Genomic DNA, 19,589 nt, shown 5'->3' on the forward strand with positions numbered 1-19,589 from the left:
CACTTCGTTTAGAACATTTAATGTACAAAAAATCTATACTCACATTTTCTATGAAAAGGAATGTTGGAGAATCCGAGCATCGATCCCGGTACCTCTCGCAGGCAAAGCGAGCGCTCTACCAATTGAGCTAATTCCCCATGTTCCACTTCATTTAGAACATTTAATGTACGAAAAATCTATACTCACATTTTCTATGAAAAGGAATGTTGGAGAAGCAGGGCATCGATCCCGGTACCTCTCGTATGCCAAGCGAGCGCTCTACCAATTGAGCTAATTCCCCATGTTCAACTTCACGTAGACAATTTTATGTACAAAAAATCTATACTCACATTTTCTATTAAACGGAATGTTGGAGAATCCGGGCATCGATCCCGGTACCTCTCGCATGCAAAGCGAGCGCTCTACCAATTGAGCTAATTCCCCATGTTCCACTTCATTTAGAACATTTAATGTACAAAAAATCTATACTCACATGTTCTATGAAAAGGAATGTTGGAGAATCGGGGCATCGATCCCGGTACCTCTCGCATGCGAAGCGAGCGCTCTACCAATTGAGCTAATTCCACATGTTCCACTTCATTTAGAACATTTAATGTACAAAAAATCTATACTCACATCTTCTATTAAAAGGAATGTTGGCGAATCCGGGCATCGATCCCGGTACCTCTCGCATGCAAAGCGAGAGCTCTACCAATTGAGCTAATTCCCCAGGTTCCAGTGCACTTAGAACATTTAATGTACAAAAAATCTATACTCACATTTTCTATGAAAAGGAATGTTGGAGAATCCGGGTATCGATCCCGGTACCTCGCGCATGCAAAGCGAGCGCTCTACCAATTGAGCTAATTCCCCATGTTCCACTTCATTTAGAACATTTAATGTATAAAAATCTATACTCACATTTTCTATGAAAAGGAATGTTGGAGCATCCGGGCATCGATCCCGGTACCTCTCGCATGCAAAGCGAGCGTTCTACCAACTGAGCTAATTCCCCATGTTCCACTTCATTTAGAACATTTAATGTACAAAAAATCTATACTCACATTTTCTATTAAAAGGAATGTTGGAGAATCCGGGCATCGATCCCGGTACCTCTCGCATGCAAAGCGAGCGCTCTACCAATTGAGCTAATTCCCCATGTTCCACTTCATTTAGAACATTTAATGTACAAAAAATCTATACTCACATTTTCTATTAAAAGGAATGTTGGAGAATCCGGGCATCGATCCCGGTACCTCTCGCATGCACAGCGAGCGCTCTGCCAATTGAGCTAATTCCCCATGTTCCACTTCTTTTAGAACATTTAATGTACAAAAAATCTATACTCACATGTTCTATTAAAAGGAATGTTGGAGAATCTGGGCATCGATCCCGGTACCTCTCGCATGCAAAGCGAGCGCTCTACCAATTGAGCTAATTCCCCATGTTCCACTTCATTTAGACCATTTAATGTACAAAAAATCTATACTCACATTTTCTATGAAAAGGAATGTTGGAGAATCCGGGCATCGATCCCGGTACCTCTCGCATGCAAAGCGAGCGCTCTACCAATTGAGCTAATTACCCATGTTCAACTTCATTTAGAACATTTAATGTACAAAAAATCTATACTCACATTTTCTATTAAAAGGTATGTTGGAAAATCCCGGCATCGATCCCGGTACCTCTCGCATGCAAAGCGAGCGCTCTACCAATTGAGCTAATTCCCCATGTTCCACTTCATTTAGAACATTTAATGTACAACAAATCTATACTCAAATTTTCTATTAAAAGGAATGTTGGAGAATCCGGGCATCGATCCCGGTACCTCTCGCATGCAAAGCGAGCGCTCTACCAATTGCGCTAATTCCCCATGTTCCACTTCATTTAGAACATTTAATGTACAAAAAATCTATACTCACATTTTCTATGAAAAGGAATGTTGGAGAATCCGGGCATCGATCCGTGTACCTCTCGCATGCTCAGCGAGAACTCTACCAATTGAGCCTATTCCCCATGTTCCACTTCATTTAGAACATTTAATGTACAAAAAATATATACTCACATTCTCTATGAAAAGGAATGTTTGAGAATCCGGGCATCGATCCCGGTATCTTTCGCATGCAAAGCGAGCGATCTACCAATTGAGCTAATTCCCCTTGTTCAACTTCATTTAGAACATTTAATGTACAAAAAATCTATACTCATATTTTCTATTAAAAGGAATGTTGGAGAATCCGGGCATCGATCCCGGTACCTCTCGCATGCATAGCGTGCGCTCTACCAATTGAGCTTATTCCCCATGTTCCACTTCATTTAGAACATTTAATGTACAAAAAATCTATACTCACATTTTCTATGAAACGGAATGTTGGAGAATCCGGGAATCGATCCCGGTACCTCTCGCATGCAAAGCGAGCGCTCTACCAATTGAGCTAATTCCCTATGTTCCACTTCATTTAGAACATTTAATGTACAAACAATCTATACTCACATTTTCTATGAAAAGGAATGTTGGAGAATCCCGGCATCGATCCCGGTACCTCTCGCATGCAAAGCGAGCGCTCTACCAATTGAGCTAATTCCCCATGTTCAAATTCATGTAGACCATTTAATGTACAAAAAATCTATACTCACATTTTCTATGAAAAGGAATGTTGGAGAATCCGGGCATCGATCCCGGTACCTCTCGCATGCAAAGCGAGCGCTCTACCAATGGAGCTGATTCCCCATGTTCCACTTCATTTAGAACATTTAATGTACAAAAAATCTATACTCACATTTTCTATGAAAGGGAAAGTTGGAGAATCCGGGCATCGATCCCGGTACCTCTCGCATGCAAAGCGATCACTCTACCAATTGAGCTAATTCCCCATGTTCCACTTCGCGTAGACCATTTAATGTACAAAACATCTATACTCACATTTTCTATGAAAAGGAATGTTGGAGAATCCGGGCATCGATCCCGGTATCTCTCGCATGCAAAGCGAGCGCTCTACCAATTGAGCTAATTCCCCATGTTCCACTTCATTTAAAACATTTAATGTACAAAATATCTATACTCACATTTTCTATGAAAAGGAATGTTGGAGAATCCGGGAATCGATCCCAGTACCTCTCGCATGCAAAGCGAGCGCTCTACCAATTGAGCTAATTCCCCATGTTCCACTTCATTTAGAACATTTAATGTACAAAAAATCTTTACTCACATTTTCTATGAAAAGGAATGTTGGAGAATCCGGGAATCGATCCCGGTACCTCTCGCATGCAAAGCGAGCGCTCTACCAATGGAGCTAATTCCCTATGTTCCACTTCATTTAGAACATTTAATGTACAAAAAATCTATACTCACATTTTCAATTAAAATGAATGTTGGAGAATCCGGGCATCGATCCCGGTACCTCTCGCGTGCAAAGCGAGCGCTCTACCAATTGAGCTAATTCCCCATGTTCCACTTCATGTAGACAATTTAATGTACAAAAAATCTATACTAACATTTTCTATTAAAAGGAATGTTGGAGAATCCGGGCATCGATCCCGGTACCTCTCGCATGCAAAGCGAGCACTCTACCAATTTAGCTAATTCCCCATGTTCCACTTCATTTAGAACATTTAATGTACAAACAATCTATACTCACATGTTCTATGAAAAGGAATGTTGGAGAATCGGGGCATCGATCCCGGTACCTCTCGCATGCAAAGCGAGCGCTCTACCAATTGAGCTAATTCCCCATGTTCCACTTCATTTAGAACATTTAATGTACAAAAAATCTATACTCACATCTTCTTTTAAAAGGAATGTTGGCGAATCCGGGAATCGATCCGGGTACCTCCCGCATGCAAAGCTAGCGCTCTACCAATTGAGCTAATTCCCCATGTTCCAGTGCACATAGAACATTTAATGTACAAAAAATCATTACTCACATTTTCTATTAAAAGGAATGTTGGAGAATCCGGGTATCGATCCCGGTACCTCTCGCATGCGAAGCGAGCGCTCTACCAATTGAGCTAATTCCCCATGTTCCACTTCATTTAGAACATTTAATGTACAAAAAAAAAATACTCACATCTTCTTTTAAAAGGAATGTGAGCGAATCCGGGCATCGATCCCGGTACCTCTCGCATGCAAAGATAGCGCTCTACCAACTGAGCTAATTCCCCATGTTCAACTTCATTTAGAACATTTAATGTACAAAAAATTTATACTCACATTTTCTATTAAAAGGGATGTTGGAGAATCCGGGCATCGATCCCGGTACCCTTCGCATGCGAAGCGAGCGCTCTACCAATTGAGCTAATTCCCCATGTTCCACTTCATTTAGAACATTTAATGTACAAAAAATCTATACTCACATTTTATATGAAAAGGAATGTTGGAGAATCTGGGCATCGATCCCGGTACCTCTCGCATGCAAAGCGAGCTCTCTACCAATTGAGCTAATTCCCCATGTTCCACTTCATTTAGAACATTTAATGTACAAAACATCTATACTCACATTTTCTATGAAAAGGAATGTTGGAGAATCCGGGCATCGATCCCGGTACCTCTCGCATGCAAAGCGAGCGTTCTACCAACTGAGCTAATTCCCCATGTTCCACTTCATTTAGAACATTTAATGTACAAAAAATCTATACTCACATTTTCTATTAAAAGGATTGTTGGAGAATCCGGGCATCGATCCCGGTACCTCTCGCATGCAAAGCGAGCGCTCTACCAATTGAGCTAATTCCCCCTGTTCCACTTCATTTAGAACATTTAATGTACAAAAAATCTATACTCACATTTTCTATTAAAAGGTATGTTGGAGAATAAGGCCACCGATCCCGGTACCTCTCGCATGCACAGCGAGCGCTCTACCAATTGAGCTAATTCCCCATGTTCCACTTCATTTATAGCATTTAATGTACAAAAAATCTATACTCACATTTTCTATGAAAAGGAATGTAGGAGAATCTGGGCATCGATCCCGGTACCTCTCGCATGCAAAGCGAGCGCTCTACCAATTGAGCTAATTCCCCATGTTCCACTTCATTTAGAACATTTAATGTACAAAAAATCTATACTCACATTTTCTATTAAAAGGAATGTTGGAGAATCCGGGCATCGATCCCGGTACCTCTCGCATGCAAAGCGAGCGCTCTACCAATTGAGCTAATTCCCCCGGTTCCACATCACGTAGACCATGTATTGTACAAAAAATCAATACTCACATTTTCTATTAAAAGGAATGTTGGAGAATCTGGGCATCGATCCCGGTACCTCTCGCATGCAAAGCGAGCGCTCTACCAATTGAGCTAATTCCCCGTGTTCCACTTCGTTTAGAACATTTAATGTACAAAAAATCTATACTCACATTTTCTATGAAAAGGAATGTTGGAGAATCCGAGCATCGATCCCGGTACCTCTCGCAGGCAAAGCGAGCGCTCTACCAATTGAGCTAATTCCCCATGTTCCACTTCATTTAGAACATTTAATGTACGAAAAATCTATACTCACATTTTCTATGAAAAGGAATGTTGGAGAAGCAGGGCATCGATCCCGGTACCTCTCGTATGCCAAGCGAGCGCTCTACCAATTGAGCTAATTCCCCATGTTCAACTTCACGTAGACAATTTTATGTACAAAAAATCTATACTCACATTTTCTATTAAACGGAATGTTGGAGAATCCGGGCATCGATCCCGGTACCTCTCGCATGCAAAGCGAGCGCTCTACCAATTGAGCTAATTCCCCATGTTCCACTTCATTTAGAACATTTAATGTACAAAAAATCTATACTCACATGTTCTATGAAAAGGAATGTTGGAGAATCGGGGCATCGATCCCGGTACCTCTCGCATGCGAAGCGAGCGCTCTACCAATTGAGCTAATTCCACATGTTCCACTTCATTTAGAACATTTAATGTACAAAAAATCTATACTCACATCTTCTATTAAAAGGAATGTTGGCGAATCCGGGCATCGATCCCGGTACCTCTCGCATGCAAAGCGAGAGCTCTACCAATTGAGCTAATTCCCCAGGTTCCAGTGCACTTAGAACATTTAATGTACAAAAAATCTATACTCACATTTTCTATGAAAAGGAATGTTGGAGAATCCGGGTATCGATCCCGGTACCTCGCGCATGCAAAGCGAGCGCTCTACCAATTGAGCTAATTCCCCATGTTCCACTTCATTTAGAACATTTAATGTATAAAAATCTATACTCACATTTTCTATGAAAAGGAATGTTGGAGCATCCGGGCATCGATCCCGGTACCTCTCGCATGCAAAGCGAGCGTTCTACCAACTGAGCTAATTCCCCATGTTCCACTTCATTTAGAACATTTAATGTACAAAAAATCTATACTCACATTTTCTATTAAAAGGAATGTTGGAGAATCCGGGCATCGATCCCGGTACCTCTCGCATGCAAAGCGAGCGCTCTACCAATTGAGCTAATTCCCCATGTTCCACTTCATTTAGAACATTTAATGTACAAAAAATCTATACTCACATTTTCTATTAAAAGGAATGTTGGAGAATCCGGGCATCGATCCCGGTACCTCTCGCATGCACAGCGAGCGCTCTACCAATTGAGCTAATTCCCCATGTTCCACTTGATTTAGAACATTTAATGTACAAAAAATCTATACTCACATCTTCTATGAAAAGGAATGTTGGAGAATCTGGGCATCGATCCCGGTACCTCTCGCATGCAAAGCGAGCGCTCTACCAATTGAGCTAATTCCCCCGGTTCCACATCACGTAGACCATGTATTGTACAAAACATCAATACTCACATTTTCTATTAAAAGGAATGTTGGAGAATCTGGGCATCGATCCCGGTACCTCTCGCATGCAAAGCGAGCGCTCTACCAATTGAGCTAATTCCCCGTGTTCCACTTCGTTTAGAACATTTAATGTACAAAACATCTATACTCACATTTTCTATGAAAAGGAATACTGGAGAATCCGAGCATCGATCCCGGTACCTCTCGCAGGCAAAGCGAGCGCTCTACCAATTGAGCTAATTCCCCATGTTCCACTTCATTTACAACATTTAATGTACAAAAAATCTATACTCACATGTTCAATTAAAAGGAATGTTGGAGAATCCGGGCATCGATCCCGGTACCTCTCGCATGCAAAGCGAGCGCTCTACCAATTGAGCTAATTCCCCCGGTTCCACATCACGTAGACCATGTATTGTACAAAACATCAATACTCACATTTTCTATTAAAAGGAATGTTGGAGAATCTGGGCATCGATCCCGGTACCTCTCGCATGCAAAGCGAGCGCTCTACCAATTGAGCTAATTCCCCGTGTTCCACTTCGTTTAGAACATTTAATGTACAAAACATCTATACTCACATTTTCTATGAAAAGGAATACTGGAGAATCCGAGCATCGATCCCGGTACCTCTCGTATGCAAAGCGAGCGCTCTACCAATTGAGCTAATTCCCCATGTTCCATTTCATTTAGAACATTTAATGTAAAAAAAATCTATACTCACATTTTCTATTAAAAGGAATGTTGGAGAATCCTGGCATCGATCCCGGTACCTCTCGCATGCAAAGCGAGCGCTCTACCAATTGAGCTAATTCCCTATGTTCCAATTCATTTAGAACATTTAATGTACAAAAAGTCTATACTCACATTTTCTATTAAAAGGAATGTTTGAGAATCCGGGCATCGATCCCGGTACCTCTCGCATGCAAAGCGAGCGCTCTACCAATTGAGCTAATTCCCTATGTTCCACTTCATGTAGACAATGTAATGTACAAAAAATCTATACTCACATTTTCTATGAAAAGGAATGTTGGAGAATCCGGGCATCGATCCCGGTACCTCTCGCATGCAAAGCGAGCGCTCTACCAATTGAGCTAATTCCCCATGTTCCACTTCATTTAGAACATTTAATGTACAAAAAATCTATACTAACATTTTCTATGAAAAGGAATGTTGGAGAATCCGGGATTCGATCCATGTACCTCTCGCATGCAAAGCGAGCGCTCTACCAATTGAGCTAATTCCCCATGTCCCAGTGCACTTAGAACATTTAATGTACAAAACATCTATACTCACATGTTCTATTAAAAGGAATATTGGAGACTCCTGGCATCGATCCCGGTACCTCTCGCATGCAAAGCGAGCGCTCTACCAATTGTGCTAATTCCCCATGTTCCACTTCATTTAGAACATTAATGTACAAAAAATCTATACTCACATTTTCTATGAAAAGGAATGTTGGAGAATCCGGGCATCGATCCCAGTACCTCTCGCATGCAAAGCGAGCGCTCTACCAATTGCGCTAATTCCCTATTTTCAACTACATTTAGAACATTTAATGTACAAAAAATCTATACTCACATTTTCTATGAAATGGAATGTTGGAAAATCCGGGCATCGATGCCGGTACCTCTCGCATGCAAAGCGAGTCCTCTACCAATTGAGCTAATTCCCCACGTTCCACTTCACGTAGACCATTTAATGTACAAAAAATCTATCCTTACATTTTCTATGAAAAGGAATGTTGGAGAATCGTGGCATCGATTCCGGTACCACTCGCATGCAAGGCGAGCGCTCTACCAATTGAGCTAATTGCCCATGTTCCACTTCATTAAGAACATTTAATTTACAAAAAATCTATACTCACATGTTCTATGAAAAGGTATGTTGGAGAATCCGGGCATCGATCCCGGTACCTCTCGCATGCAAAGCGAGCGCTCTACTAATTGAGCTAATTCCCCATGTTCCACTTCATTTAGAACATTTAATGTACAAAAGATCTATACTCACATTTTCTATTAAAAGGAATGTTGGAGAATCCGGGCATCGATCCCGGAACCTCTCGCATGCAAAGCGAGCGCTCTACCAATTGAGCTAATTCCCCATGTTCCACTTCATTTAGACCATTTAATGTACAAAAAATCTATACTCACATTTTCTATGAAAAGGAATGTTGGAGAATCCGGGCATCGATCCCGGTACCTCTCGCATGCAAAGCGAGCGCTCTATTAATTGAGCTAATTCCCCATGTTCAACTTCATTTAGAACATTTAATGTACAAAAAATCTATACTCACATTTTCTATTAAAAGGAATGTTGGAAAATCCCGGCATCGATCCCGGTACCTCTCGCATGCAAAGCGAGCGCTCTACCAATTGAGCTAATTCCCCATGTTCCACTTCATTTACAACATTTAATGTACAAAAAATCAATACTCACATTTTCTATTAAAAGGAATGTTGGAGAATCCGGGAATCGATCCCGGTACCTCTCGCATGCAAAGCGAGCGCTCTACCAATTGCGCTAATTCCCCATGTTCCACTTCATTTAGAACATTTAATGTACAAAAAATCTATACTCACATTTTCTATGAAAAGGAATGTTGGAGAATCCTTGCATCGATCCGTGTACCTCTCGCATGCTCAGCGAGAACTCTACCAATTGAGCCTATTCCCCATGTTCCACTTCATTTAGAACATTTAATGTACAAAAAATATATACTCACATTCTCTATGAAAAGGAATGTTTGAGAATCCGGGCATCGATCCCGGTATCTTTCGCATGCAAAGCGAGCGATCTACCAATTGAGCTAATTCCCCTTGTTCCACTTCATTTAGAACATTTAATGTACAAAAAATCTATACTCATATTTTCTATTAAAAGGAATGTTGGAGAATCCGGGCATCGATCCCGGTACCTCTCGCATGCATAGCGTGACCTCTACCAATTGAGCTTATTCCCCATGTTCCACTTCATTTAGAACATTTAATGTACAAAATATCTATACTCACATTTTCTATGAAAAGGAATGTTGGAGAATCCGGGAATCGATCCCGGTACCTCTCGCATGCAAAGCGAGCGCTCTACCAATTGAGTTAATTCCCTATGTTCCACTTCATTTAGAACATTTAATGTACAAACAACCTATACTCACATTTTCTATGAAAAGGAATGTTGGAGAATCCCGGCATCGATCCCGGTACCTCTCGCATGCAAAGCGAGCGCTCTACCAATTGAGCTAATTCCCCATGTTCCAATTCATGTAGACCATTTAATGTACAAAAAATCTATACTCACATTTTCTATAAAAAGGAATGTAGGAGAATCCGGGCATCGATCCCGGTACCTCTCGCATGCAAAGCGAGCGCTCTACCAATGGAGCTAATTCCCCATGTTCCACTTCATTTAGAAATTATAATGTACAAAATATCTATACTCACATTTTAAAATTAAAATGTATGTTGGAGAATCCGGGCATCGATCCCGGTACTTCTCGCATGCAAAGCGAGCGCTCTACCAATTGAGCTAATTCCCCATGTTCCACTCCATTTAGAACATTTAATGTACAAAAAATCTATACTCACATTTTCTATGAAAAGGAATGTTGGAGAATCCGGGCATCGACCCCGGTACCTCTCGCATGCAAAATGAGCGCTCTACCAATTGAGCTAATTCCCCATGTTCCACTTCATTTAGAACATTTAATGTACAAATAATCTACACTCACATTTTCTATGAAAAGGAATGTTGGAGAATCCGGGAATCGATCCCGGTACCTCTCGCATGCAAAGCGAGCGCTCTACGAATTGAGCTAATTCCCCATGTTCCACTTCATTTACAACATTTAATGTACAAAAAATCTATACTCACATTTTCTATTAAAAGGAATGTTGGAGAATCCGGGCATCGATCCCGGTACCTCTCGCATGCAAAGCGAGCGCTCTACCAATTGAGCTAATTCCCCATGTTCCACTTGATTTAGAACATTTAATGTACAAAAAATCTATACTCACATTTTCTATTAAAAGGAATGTTGGAGAATCCGGGCATCGACCCCGGTACCTCTCGAATACAAAGCAAGCGCTCTACCACTTGCGCCTATTCCCCATGTTCAACTTTATTTAGAAAATTTAATGTACAAAAAATCTATACTCACATTTTCTATGAAAAGGAATATTGGAGAATCCGGGCATCGATCCCGGTACCTCTCGCACGCAAAGCGAGCGTTCTACCAATTGTACTAATTCCCCATGTTCCACTTCATTTAGAACATTTAATGTACAAAAAATCTATACTCACATTTTTTATTAAAAGGAATGTTGGAGAATCCGGGCATCGATCCCGGTACCTCTCGCATGCAAAGCGAGGTCTCTACCAATTGAGCTAATTCCCCATGTTCAACTTCATTTAGAACATTTAATGTATAAGAAATCTATACTCACATTTTCTATTAAAAGGAATGTTTGAGAATCCTGGCATCGATCCCGGTACCTCTCGCATGCAAAGCGAGCGCTCTACCAATTGAGCTAATTCCCCATGTTCCAGTGCACTTAGAACATTTAATGTACAAAATATCTATACTCACATTTTCTATGAAAAGGAATGTTGGAGAATCCGGGGATCGATCCCGGTACCTCTCGTATGCAAAGCGAGCGCTCTACCAATTGAGCTAATTCCCCATGTTCCACTTCATTTAGAACATTTAATGTACAAAAAATCTATACTCACATTTTCTATGAAAAGGAATGTTGGAGAATCCGGGCATCGATCCCGGTGCCTCTCGCATGCAAAGCGAGCGCTCTACCAATTGAGCTAGTTCCCCATGTTCCACTTCATTTAGAACATTTAATGTACAAAAAATCTATACTCACATTTTCTATTAAAAGGAATATTGGAGACTCCGGGCATCGATCCCGGTACTTCTCGCATGCAAAGCGAGCGCTCTACCAATTGAGCTAATTCCCCATGTTCCACTTCATTTTGAACATTTAATGTACAAAATATCTATACTCACATTTTCTATGAAAAGGAATGTTGGAGAATCCGGGAATCGATCCCGGTACCTATCGCATGCAAAGCGAGCGCTCTACCAATTGAGTTAATTCCCTATGTTCCACTTCATTTAGAACATTTAATGTACAAACAATCTATACTCACATTTTCTATGAAATGGAATGTTGGAGAATCCCGGCATCGATCCCGGTACCTCTCGCATGCAAAGCGAGCGCTCTACCAATTGAGCTAATTCCCCATGTTCCAATTCATATAGACCATTTAATGTACAAAAAATCTATACTCACATTTTCTATGAAAAGGAATGTTGGAGAATCCGGGCATCGATCCCGGTACCTCTCGCATGCAAAGCGAGCGCTCTACCAATGGAGCTAATTCCCCATGTTCCACTTCATTTAGAACATTTAATGTACAAAAAATCTATACTCACATTTTCTATGAAAGGGAAAGTTGGAGAATCCGGGCATCGATCCCGGTACCTCTCGCATGCAAAGCGAGCGCTCTACCAATTGAGTTAATTCCCCATGTTCCACTTCATTTAGAACATTTAATGTACAAAAAATCTATACTCACATTTTCTATGAAAAGGAATGTTGGAGAATCCGGGCATCGATCCGGGTACCTGTCGCATGCAAAGCGAGCGCTCTACCAATTGAGCTAATTCCCCATGTTCCACTTCGCGTAGACCATTTAATGTACAAAATATCTATACTCCCATTTTCTATTAAAAGGAATGTTGGAGAATCCGGGCATCGATCCCGAGTACCTCTCGCATGCAAAGAGAGCGCTCTACCAATTGAGCTAATTCCCCGTGTTCCACTTCATTTAGAACATTCAATGTACAAACAATCTATACTCACATTTTCTATGAAAAGGAATGTTGGAGAATCAAGGCATCGATCCCGGTACCTCTCTCATGCAAAGCGAGCGCTCTACCAATTGAGCTAATTCCCCAGGTTCCACTTTATTTAGAACATTTAATGTACAAAAAATCTATACTCACATTTTCTATGAAAAGGAATGTTGGAGAATCCGGGCATCGATCCCGGTATCTCTCGCATGCAAAGCGAGCGCTCTACCAATTGAGCTAATTCCCCATGTTCCACTTCATTTAGAACATTTAATGTACAAAATATCTATACTCACATTTTCTATGAAAAGGTATGTTGGAGAATCCGGGAATCGATCCCAGTACCTCTCGCATGCAAAGCAAGCGCTCTACCAATTGAGCTATTTCCCCATGTTCCACTTTATTCAGAACATTTAATGTACAAAAAATTCATACTCACATTTTCTATGAAAAGGAATGTTCGAGAATCCGGGCATCGATCCAGGTACCTCTCTCATGCAAAGCGAGCGCTCTACCAATTGAGCTAATTCCCCATGTTCCACTTCATGTAGACAATTTAAGGTACAAAACATCTATACTCATATTTTCTATGAAACGGTATGTTGGAGAATCCGGGCATCCATCCCGGTACCTCTCGCATGCAAAGCGAGCGCTCTTCCAATTGAGCTAATTCCCTATGTTCCACTTCATTTAGAACATTTAATGTACAAAATATCTATACTCACATTTTAAAATTAAAATGCATGTTGGAGAATCCGGGCATCGATCCCGGTACTTCTCGCATGCAAAGCGAGCGCTCTACCAATTGAGCTAATTCCCCATGTTCCACTTCATTTAGAACATTTAATGTACAAAAAATCTATACTCACATTTTCTATGAAAAGGAATGTTGGAGAATCCGGGCATCGATCCCGGTACCTCTCGCATGCAAAATGAGCGCTCTACCAACTGAGCTGATTCCCCATGTTCCACTTCATTTAGAACATTTAATGTACAACAACTCTACACTCATATTTTCTATGACAAGGAATGTTGGAGAATCCGGGAATCGATCCCGGTACCTCTCGCATGCAAAGCGAGCGCTCTACGAATTGAGCTAATTCCCCATGTTCCACTTCATTTAGAACATTTAATGTACAAAATATCTATACTCAAATTTTCTATTAAAAGGAATGTTGGAGAATCCGGGCATCGATCCCGGTACCTCTCGCATGCAAAGCGAGCGTTCTACCAATTGAGCTAATTCCCCATGTTCCACTTGAGTTAGAACATTTAATGTACAAAAAATCTATACTCACATTTTCTATTAAAAGGAATGTTGGAGAATCCGGGCATCGATCCCGGTACCTCTCGCATGCAAAGCGAGCGCTCTACCAATTGAGCTAATTCCCCATGTTCCACTTCATTTAGAACATTTAATGTACAAAAAATCTATATTCACATTTTCTATTAAAAGGAATGTTGGAGAATCCGGGCATCGATGCCGGTACCTCTCGCATGCAAGGCGAGCGCTCTACAAATTGTGCTAATTCCCCATGTTCCACTTCATTTAGAACATTTAATGTACACAAAATCTATACTCACATTTTCTATTAAAAGGAATGTTGGAGAATCCGGGCATCGATCCCGGTACCTCTCGCATGCAAGGCGAGCGCTCTACCAATTGAGCTAATTCCCCATGTTCCACTTCATTTAGAACATTTAATGTACAAAAAATCTATACTCACATTTTCTATTAAAAGGAATGTTGGAGAATCCGGGCATCGATGCCGGTACCTCTCGCATGCAAGGCGAGCGCTCTACCAATGGAGCTAATTCCCCATGTTCCACTTCATTCAGAACATTTAATGTACAAAAAATCTAAAATGACATTTTCTATTAAAAGGAATGTTGGAGAATCCGGGTATCGATCCCGGTACCTCTCGCATGCAAAGCGAGCGCTCTACCAATTGAGCTAATTCCCCGTGTTCCACTTCATTTAGAACATTTAATGTATAAGAAATCTATACACACATTTTCTATTAAAAGGAATGTTGGAGAATCCGAGCATCGATGCCGGTACCTCTCGCATGCAAAGCGAGCGCTCTACCAATTGAGCCTATTCCCCATGTTCCACTTCATTTAGAACATTTAATGTACAAAAAATCTATACTCACATTTTCTATGAAAAGGAATGTTGGAGAATCGTGGAATCGATCCCGGTACCGCTCGCATGCAAAGCGAGCGCTCTACCAATTGAGCTAATTCCCCATGTCAAACTTCATTTAGAACATTTAATGTACAAAAAATCTATACTCACATTTTCTATTAAAAGGAATGTTGGAGAATCTGGGCATCCATCCCGGTACCTCTCGCATGCAAAGCGAGGTCTCTACCAATTGAGCTAATTGCCCATGTTCCACTTCATTTAGAACATTTAATGTACAAAAAATCTATACTCACGTTTTCTATTAAAAGGAATGTTGGAGAATCCATGCATCAATCCCGGTACCTCTCGCATGCAAAGCGAGCGCTTTACCAATTGAGCTAATTCCCCATGTTCCACTTCATTTAGAACATTTAATGTACAAAAAATCTATACTCACATTTTCTATTAAAAGGAATGTTGGAGAATCCGGGTATCGATCCCTGTACCTCTCGCATGCAAGGCGAGCGCTCTACCAATTGAGCTAATTCCCCATGTTCCACTTCATTTAGAACATTTAATGTACAAAAAATCTTTAATTACATTTTCTATTAAAAGGAATGTTGGAGAATCCGGGCATCGATCCCGGTACCTCTCGCATGCAAATCGAGCGCTTAACCAATTGAGCTAATTCCACATGTTCCATTTCATTTAGAACATTTAATGTACAAAAAATCTATACTCACATTTTCTATTAAAAGGAATGTTGGAGAATCCGGGTATCGATCCCTGTACCTCTCGCATGCAAGGCGAGCGCTCTACCAATTGAGCTAATTCCCCATGTTCCACTTCATTTAGAACATTTAATGTACAAAAAATCTATAATTACATTTTCTATTAAAAGGAATGTTGGAGAATCCGGGGATCGATACCAGTACCTCTCGCATGCAAAGCGAGCGCTCTACCAATTGCGCTAATTCCCCATGTTCCACTTCATTTAGAACATTTAATGTACAAAAGATCTATACTCACATTTTCTATTAAAAGGAATGTTGGAGAATCCGGGCATCGATCCCGGTACCTCTCGCATGCAAAGCGAGCGCTCTACCAATTGAGCTAATTCCCCATGTTCCACTTCATTTAGAACATTTAATGTACAAACAATCTATACTCACATTTTCTATGAAAAGGAATGCTGGAGAATCCGGGAATCGATGCCGGTACCTCTCGCATGCAAAGCAAGCGCTCTACCAATTGAGCTATTTCCCCATGTTCCACTTCATTCAGAACATTTAATGTACAAAAAATCTATACTCACATTTTCTATGAAAAGGAATGTTGGAGAATCCGGGCATCGATCCAGGTACCTCTCTCATGCAAAGCGAGCGCTCTACCAATTGAGCTAATTCCCCATGTTCCACTTCATGTAGACAATTTAAGGTACAAAACATCTATACTCACATTTTCTATGAAACGGTATGTTGGAGAATCCGGGCATCCATCCCGGTACCTCTCGCATGCAAAGCGAGCGCTCTACCAATTGAGCTAATTCCCCATGTTCCACTTCATTTAGAACATTTAATGTACAACAAATCTACACTCACATTTTCTATGACAAGGAATGTTGGAGAATCCTGGAATCGATCCCGGTACCTCTCGCATGCAAAGCGAGCGCTCTACGAATTGAGCTAATTCCCCATGTTCCACTTGATTTAGAACATTTAATGTACAAAATATCTATACTCAAATTTTCTATTAAAAGGAATGTTGGAGAATCCGGGAATCGATCCCGGTACCTCTCGCATGCAAAGCGAGCGCTCTACCAATTGCGCTAATTCCCCATGTTCCACTTCATTTAGAACATTTAATGTACAAAATATCTATACTCACATTTTCTATGAAAAGGAATGTTGGAGAATCCTTGCATCGATCCGTGTACCTCTCGCATGCTCAGCGAGAACTCTACCAATTGAGCCTATTCCCCATGTTCCACTTCATTTAGAACATTTAATGTACAAAAAATATATACTCATATTTTCTATTAAAAGGAATGTTGGAGAATCCGGGCATCGATCCCGGTACCTCTCGCATGCATAGCGTGACCTCTACCAATTGAGCTTATTCCCCATGTTCCACTTCATTTAGAACATTTAATGTACAAAATATCTATACTCACATTTTCTATGAAAAGGAATGTTGGAGAATCCGGGAATCGATCCCGGTACCTCTCGCATGCAAAGCGAGCGCTCTACCAATTGAGTTAATTCCCTATGTTCCACTTCATTTAGAACATTTAATGTACAAACAACCTATACTCACATTTTCTATGAAAAGGAATGTTGGAGAATCCCGGCATCGATCCCGGTACCTCTCGCATGCAAAGCGAGCGCTCTACCAATTGAGCTAATTCCCCATGTTCCAATTCATGTAGACCATTTAATGTACAAAAAATCTATACTCACATTTTCTATAAAAAGGAATGTAGGAGAATCCGGGCATCGATCCCGGTACCTCTCGCATGCAAAGCGAGCGCTCTACCAATGGAGCTAATTCCCCATGTTCCACTTCATTTAGAAATTATAATGTACAAAATATCTATACTCACATTTTAAAATTAAAATGTATGTTGGAGAATCCGGGCATCGATCCCGGTACTTCTCGCATGCAAAGCGAGCGCTCTACCAATTGAGCTAATTCCCCATGTTCCACTCCATTTAGAACATTTAATGTACAAAAAATCTATACTCACATTTTCTATGAAAAGGAATGTTGGAGAATCCGGGCATCGACCCCGGTACCTCTCGCATGCAAAATGAGCGCTCTACCAATTGAGCTAATTCCCCATGTTCCACTTCATTTAGAACATTTAATGTACAAATAATCTACACTCACATTTTCTATGAAAAGGAATGTTGGAGAATCCGGGCATCCATCCCGGTACCTCTCGCATGCAAAGCGAGCGCTCTACGAATTGAGCTAATTCCCCATGTTCCACTTCATTTACAACATTTAATGTACAAAAAATCTATACTCACATTTTCTATTAAAAGGAATGTTGGAGAATCCGGGCATCGATCCCGGTACCTCTCGCATGCAAAGCGAGCGCTCTACCAATTGAGCTAATTCCCCATGTTCCACTTGATTTAGAACATTTAATGTACAAAAAATCTATACTCACATTTTCTATTAAAAGGAATGTTGGAGAATCCGGGCATCGACCCCGGTACCTCTCGAATACAAAGCAAGCGCTCTACCACTTGCGCCTATTCCCCATGTTCAACTTTATTTAGAAAATTCAATGTACAAAAAATCTATACTCACATTTTCTATGAAAAGGAATATTGGAGAATCCGGGCATCGATCCCGGTACCTCTCGCACGCAAAGCGAGCGTTCTACCAATTGTACTAATTCCCCATGTTCCACTTCATTTAGAACATTTAATGTACAAAAAATCTATACTCACATTTTTTATTAAAAGGAATGTTGGAGAATCCGGGCATCGATCCCGGTACCTCTCGCATGCAAAGCGAGGTCTCTACCAATTGAGCTAATTCCCCATGTTCAACTTCATTTAGAACATTTAATGTATAAGACATCTATACTCACATTTTCTATTAAAAGGAATGTTTGAGAATCCTGGCATCGATCCCGGTACCTCTCGCATGCAAAGCGAGCGCTCTACCAATTGAGCTAATTCCCCATGTTCCAGTGCACTTAGAACATTTAATGTACAAAATATCTATACTCACATTTTCTATGAAAAGGAATGTTGGAGAATCCGGGGATCGATCCCGGTACCTCTCGTATGCAAAGCGAGCGCTCTACCAATTGAGCTAATTCCCCATGTTCCACTTCATTTAGAACATTTAATGTACAAAAAATCTATACTCACATTTTCTATGAAAAGGAATGTTGGAGAATCCGGGCATCGATCCCGGTGCCTCTCGCATGCAAAGCGAGCGCTCTACCAATTGAGCTAGTTCCCCATGTTCCACTTCATTTAGAACATTTAATGTACAAAAAATCTATACTCACATTTTCTATTAAAAGGAATATTGGAGACTCCGGGCATCGATCCCGGTACTTCTCGCATGCAAAGCGAGCGCTCTACCAATTGAGCTAATTCCCCATGTTCCACTTCATTTTGAACATTTAATGTACAAAATATCTATACTCACATTTTCTATGAAAAGGAATGTTGGAGAATCCGGGAATCGATCCCGGTACCTATCGCATGCAAAGCGAGCGCTCTACCAATTGAGTTAATTCCCTATGTTCCACTTCATTTAGAACATTTAATGTACAAACAATCTATACTCACATTTTCTATGAAATGGAATGTTGGAGAATCCCGGCATCGATCCCGGTACCTCTCGCATGCAAAGCGAGCGCTCTACCAATTGAGCTAATTCCCCATGTTCCAATTCATATAGACCATTTAATGTACAAAAAATCTATACTCACATTTTCTATGAAAAGGAATGTTGGAGAATCCGGGAATCGATCCCGGTACCTCTCGCATGCAAAGCGAGCGCTCTACCGATGGAGCTAATTCCCCATGTTCCACTTCATTTAGAACATTTAATGTACAAAAAATCTATACTCACATTTTCTATGAAAGGGAAAGTTGGAGAATCCGGGCATCGATCCCGGTACCTCTCGCATGCAAAGCGAGCGCTCTACCAATTGAGTTAATTCCCCATGTTCCACTTCATTTAGAACATTTAATGTACAAAAAATCTATACTCACATTTTCTATGAAAAGGAATGTTGGAGAATCCGGGCATCGATCCGGGTACCTGTCGCATGCAAAGCGAGCGCTCTACCAATTGAGCTAATTCCCCATG

General features: G+C 40.8%; 50 non-coding genes across 50 annotated transcripts; all 50 read right to left on the reverse strand.

Moving 5' to 3' along the window:
• Positions 1-350: 350 nt before the first annotated feature.
• Positions 351-423, reverse strand: Trnaa-ugc (transfer RNA alanine (anticodon UGC)). Its single transcript has one exon. It is a non-coding gene; the product is annotated as a tRNA-Ala (tRNA).
• A 213-nt stretch (positions 424-636) lies between these two features.
• Trnaa-ugc (transfer RNA alanine (anticodon UGC)) lies at positions 637-709 on the reverse strand. Its single transcript has one exon. It is a non-coding gene; the product is annotated as a tRNA-Ala (tRNA).
• Positions 710-779: 70 nt separating this feature from the next.
• Positions 780-852, reverse strand: Trnaa-ugc (transfer RNA alanine (anticodon UGC)). The gene has a single exon. It is a non-coding gene; the product is annotated as a tRNA-Ala (tRNA).
• A 212-nt stretch (positions 853-1,064) lies between these two features.
• On the reverse strand, positions 1,065-1,137 carry Trnaa-ugc (transfer RNA alanine (anticodon UGC)). Its single transcript has one exon. It is a non-coding gene; the product is annotated as a tRNA-Ala (tRNA).
• Positions 1,138-1,350: 213 nt separating this feature from the next.
• Positions 1,351-1,423, reverse strand: Trnaa-ugc (transfer RNA alanine (anticodon UGC)). The gene has a single exon. It is a non-coding gene; the product is annotated as a tRNA-Ala (tRNA).
• A 928-nt stretch (positions 1,424-2,351) lies between these two features.
• Positions 2,352-2,424, reverse strand: Trnaa-ugc (transfer RNA alanine (anticodon UGC)). Its single transcript has one exon. It is a non-coding gene; the product is annotated as a tRNA-Ala (tRNA).
• Positions 2,425-2,780: 356 nt separating this feature from the next.
• On the reverse strand, positions 2,781-2,853 carry Trnaa-ugc (transfer RNA alanine (anticodon UGC)). The gene has a single exon. It is a non-coding gene; the product is annotated as a tRNA-Ala (tRNA).
• A 70-nt stretch (positions 2,854-2,923) lies between these two features.
• Positions 2,924-2,996, reverse strand: Trnaa-ugc (transfer RNA alanine (anticodon UGC)). Its single transcript has one exon. It is a non-coding gene; the product is annotated as a tRNA-Ala (tRNA).
• A 70-nt stretch (positions 2,997-3,066) lies between these two features.
• On the reverse strand, positions 3,067-3,139 carry Trnaa-ugc (transfer RNA alanine (anticodon UGC)). The gene has a single exon. It is a non-coding gene; the product is annotated as a tRNA-Ala (tRNA).
• Positions 3,140-3,352: 213 nt separating this feature from the next.
• Trnaa-ugc (transfer RNA alanine (anticodon UGC)) lies at positions 3,353-3,425 on the reverse strand. Its single transcript has one exon. It is a non-coding gene; the product is annotated as a tRNA-Ala (tRNA).
• Positions 3,426-3,924: 499 nt separating this feature from the next.
• On the reverse strand, positions 3,925-3,997 carry Trnaa-cgc (transfer RNA alanine (anticodon CGC)). The gene has a single exon. It is a non-coding gene; the product is annotated as a tRNA-Ala (tRNA).
• A 213-nt stretch (positions 3,998-4,210) lies between these two features.
• On the reverse strand, positions 4,211-4,283 carry Trnaa-cgc (transfer RNA alanine (anticodon CGC)). The gene has a single exon. It is a non-coding gene; the product is annotated as a tRNA-Ala (tRNA).
• Positions 4,284-4,496: 213 nt separating this feature from the next.
• Positions 4,497-4,569, reverse strand: Trnaa-ugc (transfer RNA alanine (anticodon UGC)). Its single transcript has one exon. It is a non-coding gene; the product is annotated as a tRNA-Ala (tRNA).
• Positions 4,570-4,639: 70 nt separating this feature from the next.
• Positions 4,640-4,712, reverse strand: Trnaa-ugc (transfer RNA alanine (anticodon UGC)). Its single transcript has one exon. It is a non-coding gene; the product is annotated as a tRNA-Ala (tRNA).
• Positions 4,713-5,068: 356 nt separating this feature from the next.
• On the reverse strand, positions 5,069-5,141 carry Trnaa-ugc (transfer RNA alanine (anticodon UGC)). Its single transcript has one exon. It is a non-coding gene; the product is annotated as a tRNA-Ala (tRNA).
• Positions 5,142-5,211: 70 nt separating this feature from the next.
• Positions 5,212-5,284, reverse strand: Trnaa-ugc (transfer RNA alanine (anticodon UGC)). Its single transcript has one exon. It is a non-coding gene; the product is annotated as a tRNA-Ala (tRNA).
• A 356-nt stretch (positions 5,285-5,640) lies between these two features.
• On the reverse strand, positions 5,641-5,713 carry Trnaa-ugc (transfer RNA alanine (anticodon UGC)). Its single transcript has one exon. It is a non-coding gene; the product is annotated as a tRNA-Ala (tRNA).
• Positions 5,714-5,926: 213 nt separating this feature from the next.
• Positions 5,927-5,999, reverse strand: Trnaa-ugc (transfer RNA alanine (anticodon UGC)). The gene has a single exon. It is a non-coding gene; the product is annotated as a tRNA-Ala (tRNA).
• Positions 6,000-6,069: 70 nt separating this feature from the next.
• On the reverse strand, positions 6,070-6,142 carry Trnaa-ugc (transfer RNA alanine (anticodon UGC)). The gene has a single exon. It is a non-coding gene; the product is annotated as a tRNA-Ala (tRNA).
• A 212-nt stretch (positions 6,143-6,354) lies between these two features.
• On the reverse strand, positions 6,355-6,427 carry Trnaa-ugc (transfer RNA alanine (anticodon UGC)). Its single transcript has one exon. It is a non-coding gene; the product is annotated as a tRNA-Ala (tRNA).
• Positions 6,428-6,497: 70 nt separating this feature from the next.
• Positions 6,498-6,570, reverse strand: Trnaa-ugc (transfer RNA alanine (anticodon UGC)). The gene has a single exon. It is a non-coding gene; the product is annotated as a tRNA-Ala (tRNA).
• Positions 6,571-6,640: 70 nt separating this feature from the next.
• On the reverse strand, positions 6,641-6,713 carry Trnaa-ugc (transfer RNA alanine (anticodon UGC)). Its single transcript has one exon. It is a non-coding gene; the product is annotated as a tRNA-Ala (tRNA).
• Positions 6,714-6,783: 70 nt separating this feature from the next.
• Positions 6,784-6,856, reverse strand: Trnaa-ugc (transfer RNA alanine (anticodon UGC)). The gene has a single exon. It is a non-coding gene; the product is annotated as a tRNA-Ala (tRNA).
• Positions 6,857-7,069: 213 nt separating this feature from the next.
• Trnaa-ugc (transfer RNA alanine (anticodon UGC)) lies at positions 7,070-7,142 on the reverse strand. The gene has a single exon. It is a non-coding gene; the product is annotated as a tRNA-Ala (tRNA).
• Positions 7,143-7,212: 70 nt separating this feature from the next.
• Trnaa-ugc (transfer RNA alanine (anticodon UGC)) lies at positions 7,213-7,285 on the reverse strand. Its single transcript has one exon. It is a non-coding gene; the product is annotated as a tRNA-Ala (tRNA).
• Positions 7,286-7,784: 499 nt separating this feature from the next.
• Positions 7,785-7,857, reverse strand: Trnaa-ugc (transfer RNA alanine (anticodon UGC)). Its single transcript has one exon. It is a non-coding gene; the product is annotated as a tRNA-Ala (tRNA).
• A 784-nt stretch (positions 7,858-8,641) lies between these two features.
• Trnaa-ugc (transfer RNA alanine (anticodon UGC)) lies at positions 8,642-8,714 on the reverse strand. Its single transcript has one exon. It is a non-coding gene; the product is annotated as a tRNA-Ala (tRNA).
• A 70-nt stretch (positions 8,715-8,784) lies between these two features.
• Positions 8,785-8,857, reverse strand: Trnaa-ugc (transfer RNA alanine (anticodon UGC)). Its single transcript has one exon. It is a non-coding gene; the product is annotated as a tRNA-Ala (tRNA).
• A 356-nt stretch (positions 8,858-9,213) lies between these two features.
• Positions 9,214-9,286, reverse strand: Trnaa-ugc (transfer RNA alanine (anticodon UGC)). The gene has a single exon. It is a non-coding gene; the product is annotated as a tRNA-Ala (tRNA).
• Positions 9,287-10,215: 929 nt separating this feature from the next.
• Trnaa-ugc (transfer RNA alanine (anticodon UGC)) lies at positions 10,216-10,288 on the reverse strand. The gene has a single exon. It is a non-coding gene; the product is annotated as a tRNA-Ala (tRNA).
• A 213-nt stretch (positions 10,289-10,501) lies between these two features.
• On the reverse strand, positions 10,502-10,574 carry Trnaa-ugc (transfer RNA alanine (anticodon UGC)). The gene has a single exon. It is a non-coding gene; the product is annotated as a tRNA-Ala (tRNA).
• A 70-nt stretch (positions 10,575-10,644) lies between these two features.
• On the reverse strand, positions 10,645-10,717 carry Trnaa-ugc (transfer RNA alanine (anticodon UGC)). Its single transcript has one exon. It is a non-coding gene; the product is annotated as a tRNA-Ala (tRNA).
• Positions 10,718-11,359: 642 nt separating this feature from the next.
• Positions 11,360-11,432, reverse strand: Trnaa-ugc (transfer RNA alanine (anticodon UGC)). Its single transcript has one exon. It is a non-coding gene; the product is annotated as a tRNA-Ala (tRNA).
• Positions 11,433-11,502: 70 nt separating this feature from the next.
• Trnaa-ugc (transfer RNA alanine (anticodon UGC)) lies at positions 11,503-11,575 on the reverse strand. The gene has a single exon. It is a non-coding gene; the product is annotated as a tRNA-Ala (tRNA).
• A 1,215-nt stretch (positions 11,576-12,790) lies between these two features.
• Positions 12,791-12,863, reverse strand: Trnaa-ugc (transfer RNA alanine (anticodon UGC)). Its single transcript has one exon. It is a non-coding gene; the product is annotated as a tRNA-Ala (tRNA).
• A 500-nt stretch (positions 12,864-13,363) lies between these two features.
• Trnaa-ugc (transfer RNA alanine (anticodon UGC)) lies at positions 13,364-13,436 on the reverse strand. Its single transcript has one exon. It is a non-coding gene; the product is annotated as a tRNA-Ala (tRNA).
• Positions 13,437-13,649: 213 nt separating this feature from the next.
• On the reverse strand, positions 13,650-13,722 carry Trnaa-ugc (transfer RNA alanine (anticodon UGC)). The gene has a single exon. It is a non-coding gene; the product is annotated as a tRNA-Ala (tRNA).
• Positions 13,723-13,792: 70 nt separating this feature from the next.
• Trnaa-ugc (transfer RNA alanine (anticodon UGC)) lies at positions 13,793-13,865 on the reverse strand. The gene has a single exon. It is a non-coding gene; the product is annotated as a tRNA-Ala (tRNA).
• A 70-nt stretch (positions 13,866-13,935) lies between these two features.
• On the reverse strand, positions 13,936-14,008 carry Trnaa-ugc (transfer RNA alanine (anticodon UGC)). Its single transcript has one exon. It is a non-coding gene; the product is annotated as a tRNA-Ala (tRNA).
• Positions 14,009-14,221: 213 nt separating this feature from the next.
• Positions 14,222-14,294, reverse strand: Trnaa-ugc (transfer RNA alanine (anticodon UGC)). Its single transcript has one exon. It is a non-coding gene; the product is annotated as a tRNA-Ala (tRNA).
• Positions 14,295-14,507: 213 nt separating this feature from the next.
• On the reverse strand, positions 14,508-14,580 carry Trnaa-ugc (transfer RNA alanine (anticodon UGC)). The gene has a single exon. It is a non-coding gene; the product is annotated as a tRNA-Ala (tRNA).
• Positions 14,581-15,222: 642 nt separating this feature from the next.
• On the reverse strand, positions 15,223-15,295 carry Trnaa-ugc (transfer RNA alanine (anticodon UGC)). The gene has a single exon. It is a non-coding gene; the product is annotated as a tRNA-Ala (tRNA).
• Positions 15,296-15,508: 213 nt separating this feature from the next.
• Positions 15,509-15,581, reverse strand: Trnaa-ugc (transfer RNA alanine (anticodon UGC)). The gene has a single exon. It is a non-coding gene; the product is annotated as a tRNA-Ala (tRNA).
• A 213-nt stretch (positions 15,582-15,794) lies between these two features.
• Positions 15,795-15,867, reverse strand: Trnaa-ugc (transfer RNA alanine (anticodon UGC)). Its single transcript has one exon. It is a non-coding gene; the product is annotated as a tRNA-Ala (tRNA).
• A 642-nt stretch (positions 15,868-16,509) lies between these two features.
• Positions 16,510-16,582, reverse strand: Trnaa-ugc (transfer RNA alanine (anticodon UGC)). Its single transcript has one exon. It is a non-coding gene; the product is annotated as a tRNA-Ala (tRNA).
• Positions 16,583-17,368: 786 nt separating this feature from the next.
• Positions 17,369-17,441, reverse strand: Trnaa-ugc (transfer RNA alanine (anticodon UGC)). Its single transcript has one exon. It is a non-coding gene; the product is annotated as a tRNA-Ala (tRNA).
• Positions 17,442-17,797: 356 nt separating this feature from the next.
• Positions 17,798-17,870, reverse strand: Trnaa-ugc (transfer RNA alanine (anticodon UGC)). Its single transcript has one exon. It is a non-coding gene; the product is annotated as a tRNA-Ala (tRNA).
• A 642-nt stretch (positions 17,871-18,512) lies between these two features.
• Positions 18,513-18,585, reverse strand: Trnaa-ugc (transfer RNA alanine (anticodon UGC)). The gene has a single exon. It is a non-coding gene; the product is annotated as a tRNA-Ala (tRNA).
• A 70-nt stretch (positions 18,586-18,655) lies between these two features.
• Trnaa-ugc (transfer RNA alanine (anticodon UGC)) lies at positions 18,656-18,728 on the reverse strand. Its single transcript has one exon. It is a non-coding gene; the product is annotated as a tRNA-Ala (tRNA).
• Positions 18,729-19,227: 499 nt separating this feature from the next.
• Positions 19,228-19,300, reverse strand: Trnaa-ugc (transfer RNA alanine (anticodon UGC)). Its single transcript has one exon. It is a non-coding gene; the product is annotated as a tRNA-Ala (tRNA).
• Between the last annotated feature and the right edge of the window lie 289 nt (positions 19,301-19,589).

Source organism: Euprymna scolopes, chromosome 39 (assembly GCF_053919585.1).
Source record: "Euprymna scolopes isolate OS-2025 chromosome 39, ASM5391958v1, whole genome shotgun sequence".
In the NCBI taxonomy this organism is placed as follows: Eukaryota; Metazoa; Mollusca; class Cephalopoda; order Sepiida; family Sepiolidae; genus Euprymna; species Euprymna scolopes.